Source organism: Lissotriton helveticus, chromosome 5_1, assembly GCF_964261635.1.
Source record: "Lissotriton helveticus chromosome 5_1, aLisHel1.1, whole genome shotgun sequence".
Lineage (NCBI taxonomy): Eukaryota > Metazoa > Chordata > Amphibia > Caudata > Salamandridae > Lissotriton > Lissotriton helveticus.
The window spans coordinates 1,318,942,855-1,318,949,130 of NC_136065.1; the positions used below are offsets into that span (position 1 = coordinate 1,318,942,855).

The following is a 6,276-nucleotide window of genomic DNA, read 5'->3' on the forward strand; positions in this document are numbered from 1 at the left end:
CCCAATTCATACATACATAGGTGTCTTTCATGCAGATTATTCCATGTGTACATTTTCCAAGACAAAGTGCACTATACCCAGTAAATGAAAAAAAACCATTGCAAGTTGCTGCTCAGTTTTTGGATCTGGGTTCGTCGGGTTCTTGGTGAAACTACAAGTCCCATATATCCCCACAACCAGGAAGGTCTAACGGATGTAACGGTATATTGCTTTCCAAGAGCTGTCAAAATTAGAGAAAGTTATAGGTGAAAACGTTGAGACAAAAGGCCGTTGTTTTCAACAAATTTTCAAATATTCCAATATCTAACTGTTAGTTTCTATAACGAACCCTTCATGGATTTAGACAAATGACCCCTTTCTGAATTCAGAATTTTGTCTATTTTTCGGAAATGTAAAGCTTTCCAGGATCCATTATTGCTTTCAAACTCATTTCTACCATTAACTGGAAGGAGGTGGAAAGCTCTAAAAATAGCAAAAATAGGCTATGTCCCAGAAAAATGCCAAAACTGAGTGAAAAATTTCGGTTCTCTGACAAAACACTGTCATTCCCTAAAAGCTGAGAAAATGGAGAATTCAGCCCCACAAACCCTTTTTTGATACCATATTCAGGGAAAAAGCCAGAGGCTTTCATTTGCAGCCCGTTTTTCCCATTTTTCTGAAAAAAACAAAAAAAACACTATATTTTGGTTAATTTCTGGGACCCCTCCAAGGGAATCCACAAACCCTGGGCGCCTTTAGAATCCCCATGATGTTGGAAGAAAAGGACGCAAATTTGGCGCGGATCCCTTATGTGGTCAAAAAGTTACAAGGGCCTAAGCGCGCACTACCCCAAAACACCAAAAAAAGCCTTAGCACAGGAGGGGGAAAAGGCCTAGCAGCGAAGGGGTTAAAGAAAGCGTTTGCCACTATTCTTAACTTTGGGCTTGTTAGGGTTAGCAGTATTGTATTGCATGTGTTTGGGCGGAGGGCTGTTTGTGGGGGGGTTTGCGAGTCTTGGAGCGATGATGGGTATGGATACTTTTGCTTGCTTGCAAGTGGTTTGAATACAATCCACAGTGGGTAAGGGGGGATTTGGGCCTACTTTACTTTCAAAGTACGTTTTGTCACCATTTTCTACTAGGCCTCGTTTTTTGAGATCTGATTGAAGGTCTTCTACATTTTTGCGACTGGGTTTAGTAAGGGTCTGGGAGCACTGCTGGGAAGGTCTAATTTTGTTCTAAAACACAGTTTACAGTACACCTAGCTTGAGGGGAAAGATCCGCTAAATTAATTCGCCCATACTTTTTTATCCTTCAAAAGGAAACTCAGACAGAGTACGCACTTTCAAAAATATTGTACTGTCTATTAGGAAACTCAAAGTGTGACTTTTTGCACTACACAGCGTACATACCTTATATTTATTTGTCAGTGGTGTTCTAATATCACTTCCTGTTTTTCCATCAATAATTACTGCCCGGGTTTCAGCCTGTGCAATGGGAAAAGGATGAAGTCAGGCTTCACATTAGCGAGCCGCAATTCAGCATCCGCAAGGCAGGCAGTGGACAGGGTGTCTTCATGTCACCAACATTGATGGACGGAGCGTCAGATGGAATGGAGGAGTACCGCTAATAAGAGGAATGGTTGGATGCATCTTACAACTTCCCAAATTCAACAGGACAACTACAACAACATACAGATACAGTATCCGTTCTTTTCTAATGATCTTTTAAGTAATGTTATTGCTGTGAACTTCTATGAGTGTGACTCTGCATTTCTTCGATCTCTGCTTCTAAATTCATCCCTACAGCCATTGGATAGGTTTTACTTCTGCTATTTTTCTAACCTAATTTAATGTACGAAGTGTTTCTCTGAGTGCAGAGATAGGCAAGTGAAAACGCATAATTATTACTGCAGCCCTGTACTGTCGCATTCTTTCATTCACGGTTGTCGAAAGTACTACTTACTTTTCAGTAACCATGCATGCAGTAGTGCATGCACTTCCTTTATGTCACTTAAAAGATTTATGGTCAGCTTTGTACCCAAAGATTTGTTTATCTTCAATTATTGTTTGTCCATGCTGTGCTTTTTTTTCTTCTCTCAACAAAACTTTCCCAAAAACCCCCATTCCCATCCATTTTCCAAACCCTAACCCTCTTTCCCCGGACTGTGTGGTTTTGATTGATGTGTGACTAAATGACAGCAATAATTCCACACACTTGCTGGGGAGGATAAGGTCATAGCAACAGGCTAGTGAAGGAATCCGAGAATATATTCTTACTCAGCTTGACACCGAGTCACTATTGGCAAATGAAAGCAGATTTTCATGTGCGCCATCAACTTGATTGGTCATCAAGAACATCCTCCTCCTAGACGTGGCAAATGAAATTATTACGCTGCTGTGTCCTTCACCTTCAGTACTATTTCTTGTAATAGTAGCCAATGTCAAAGAAATTCAACGCAGTAGTAGTTATACTTTAAATACTTTACCATTTGTTAGGCTACATTGTGGCACTGTTCTAGTGTACTGTCACCTGCTATATTCTCTATTGTACCGTTCTAATGCTACGGTAAGGACAAACAAGGTTTCATTTTCTTTTTTTTCAGATGCTGCAACTGCCACTGTGTAACACCACAAGTACCACCGCAATGATGACATTTCATCCGTCCAGGATTGCCAACCTTAATCGCCATTTCGCGTGCAGCCAGCCCTGTGCCTAGCCCTATTTCCAAACACAAATTACAGGTAAGATAAGCGTTTGGGGGGAGGTAGTATAATGAAGTATTAGGAGAGACGAGAGAGTGACGGTCCTAGGACTATTGAATTCACTTACTCTGTGAGAGGCACTTAGTTTTGAAAACATTTGTGCCATTAGTACTTACACAACTTGAATCAAGATGCCACTTAAGTTTCAGGACTGTTAAACCCCCCCACCAGCCTCAAAAGCAGTAAAAAAAACGTATGCTAAGATTAAGTTTAAAGTATATTTATATATCCAGTAACATAAAAAATCTCCCGCAAGACCCAACCCACCCCCCCTCCCGAACCCCAATGAATGTCCCTGAAAACGAAGTCCAAAAAAGTAGAAAACCCAACTCCCAATTCCCACCCCCCCAGAAGTCTTTAAAAAAGGGGCAAGGGACAGTCTCCTCCTACTGGCTGCTGTTAACTTTTCGGGCCAGGTCAGCATGCTCCTTGCAGAGGGTCTCGAGCAGGGTTTTGGTCTTGAGGAGCTCCTGCCCGAGGTAGGAAACCCTCAGGGAAAGGCGGTGCATCCTTTTTTTGCAACTGCTGTGGGGGGCAGCTGATGCCTTTGCTGCTCGGCGGTGGCGGGTGGCTGCGGTACCCCGGCTCCGTACCGCTGGAGACCTGCTGCGCTGACTGGCTGACCCCGGGAGCGCGGAGGAGGATGCAGGTGTCGCCGTGGATGTTGTTGACGTACTCTGCGTGTCCTCCTCCCCCTGGGCCACCAGCCGCCGATATTCGGCGACAGTGGCCTCCAGCCTCCGTTGCCGGGCCCTTTCAGCCAGCTCCTTCCTTGTTGGATTGGAAGGAGCATCTATATGAACAAAGAAAGACATAGTCTGTAACCAATGCTCTTTAAGATTAACACAAAATGATTCAGCAGGAAGTTGTGTCACAGTAGAAGTAGCAACTTGCAAGCGCAGTACATAACTATTGTGTCCAGTATCTATCTAACCTCCCACTTCTTCATCCTTGCTCTAACATTAGTGGGAGTTTAAGGAATCAATTCTACGAGCACTATGGACTCACTCTATTAGAGTCGACTATGACAGTACACCAGTCTTATTCTTATTCTTCTCTCTTGTTAAGCAAAATTGGTACGTTAACTTCTGCAAGCCGGCATAATGCCAGCGCAGTCAACTTGTACCAGAGAAAAACAGACGCCCGCCATGATGAGTGAGACAGACTTGCGTTACTGTACCAGTCCAGTACATGCAGGTGGTGATGCTCTTACTTTTCTATTACGGGTGTCACTGAGAATACTCTGTTACAAGGGCTACTGCTTAATTAATTTAACTTTCACCCTACAGTGCCAATGAATAGATACTAGAAAAGGAAAATGAAGAAGATAAATAATCTGATTATATATATATTATTTTTTTTTACATAAGATGAGCTACTTTTTTTATTTGAGCAGACAAAAGATGAGCTATAACACATTTAATGGGTGTTACAGAACTCATTTAGTACTGAATCGTTTCAGGCTAAATATTACACGATAACAGAATATGTTTACAGAACACTTTAAAATGAAGTAAAAGAGGGTGCTATAAAAATGCCTGAGGAACATTGTAAGCATATACCATTTTCACCACCGAAAATGTCGAAATAGGCTCAATTGAGTTAAAGGTAACTTGCAACAAGCTACGTTGCAAGGAAATATGGTCCTCTAGGCATGTAACAGTCGAAGCATATTATGGAAACTTCTAATCCAGACACATTCAAAGGTTTTGCATAATGGTATACCCTGCAAAGCAGCGAACACCAGAACATGATTGTGCACAAGTAGAATTATTTTATTTGCTTAAAAATGATAAAAATTAATTTTTAAAGAAAAAGGACTTTGGGTAAACAGCTTGCTTTGCTACACCCTAAACAGTTCAAGGCATCTCAATTTTCATCACAAATTATATAAAAAATGTCATACTGTTAAATCCATTATTAATGGTACAAATGGTGCAAAATTGGTCGTTAGAGCCCAACCAAAACAGATGTCCCGGCTGGCATTTGGGCCACTAATACAAGTTTTGTGCTCAAAATATCTTTCCTTTCTTCTTGTTCTTTTCCAAAGTTCTGGAGGAGTTCTGCTGTTCCAGAATACGCTGTTGTGCTTCCCAATTCAACTTCTCATCTTCAAACTGGCGGCGTTTCTCCTCCAATTCTTTGTGTTGTGCTTCTAAATTCTTTTTCATCTGCTCATGACGCCGCTGGAGCTCTGCTTCGGAGTCCTTCAGTTTCTGAATTTTTTCTTTAACCTTCATTTCGAAAACCTGCTCCATTTCCATCTCCATTTCTTTCATCTTGTTTACATGGTCTCTTCTCTCCTCTTCCATTTGTGCAAGTGGGCTCATGCCGTCAACAGTGTCAAATTTTGTGAGCTGGCCTTTATTTTTGTTGTTATCTACTCCTTTGCATGTCACAGCTGCCAGTTTTCTGCTTCTGTAGTTCTCGTAATGTACATTGTTTGTAACATCTTTTAGGTCCTGCATGTGAGTTGTAAAATCGCAATGCTCACCATTTTCAACTTCTGCGACGCCCCAGGGATAGTGCCATCCGCGGACTCTTTTGCCATTCACTTCACTGGTAGTATTACTACCAACCACGGCAAGAGGTAAACGGTCCTTGATTTTTTTTAAAATCCTGTTTTCTTCTTCGTCGTCTGTTTCAGGAAATTCGTAAATCTTAATTTTATGTTCTTGTAATTCTTTCATTATCTGTCTTTTAAACTGTTGGCATTCTTCTGGCGTGAGTGTGTCTGCTTTGGCAATAAGTGGAATGATATTAACTTTTTCATGCAAATGTTTCATGAATTCTATATCCAGTGGTTTTAATCCATGTCCTGAAGGGGCGATGAAGTATAAACAACACTGAACTCTGTTGTCGGGCATCTGTCGTCTGTTCACACGAGATTCAGCATTTAAGTAGTCTTCAAATTTACTGTCAATGTAGTCAATGACAGGCTGCCAGCAATTGCTATTGTCCACCGCATCTCCAAATCCTGGTGTATCAACTATGGTAAGAAGTAACTGTACACCGCCTTCTTTGATCAAAACCTTCGACTGTTCAACCTGCACAGTCTTTTTGACTCGATGCGAGGGACCCGGTTATTCTGAGGAATACAAGCCCGTTAAGAATAATGAGTTGATGAGCGTCGATTTTCCCAATCCAGATTCACCTACAACCATAAGCGTGAACTCAAACCCTCTTTTCACAGACTTTCTATAGACTTGATTTGGAAGATTTGCAAAACCCACATATCCTTCAAGGTTCTTCTGTTGAGCCATGGTGGATGCCGCTGGGAAGCCAATACGCTGCCGTTAAAACGCGCCCGCCCTGACTGCTGGGATTCACCGTCTACCAATAATCTGATTATCTATCACTGCACATGGTATGTATTTGCTTACATATGGGATGACTTTAGGTGCTTTGCTTTTTATTGAGTGAACAGTGATACATCCACACAAGAATGACCGAGTTCTACTAAACTTATTAACAGAGGTAGTGAGTGGCCATCGTAATAGCCGGATATATGCTGTGCTTGCAATACAAACTAC

The 6,276-nt window shown here is 41.7% G+C and overlaps 1 pseudogene; it reads right to left on the bottom strand.

Moving 5' to 3' along the window:
- Positions 1–4,584: 4,584 nt before the first annotated feature.
- Positions 4,585–6,049, bottom strand: LOC144755348 (septin-7 pseudogene; annotated as a pseudogene).
- Between the last annotated feature and the right edge of the window lie 227 nt (positions 6,050–6,276).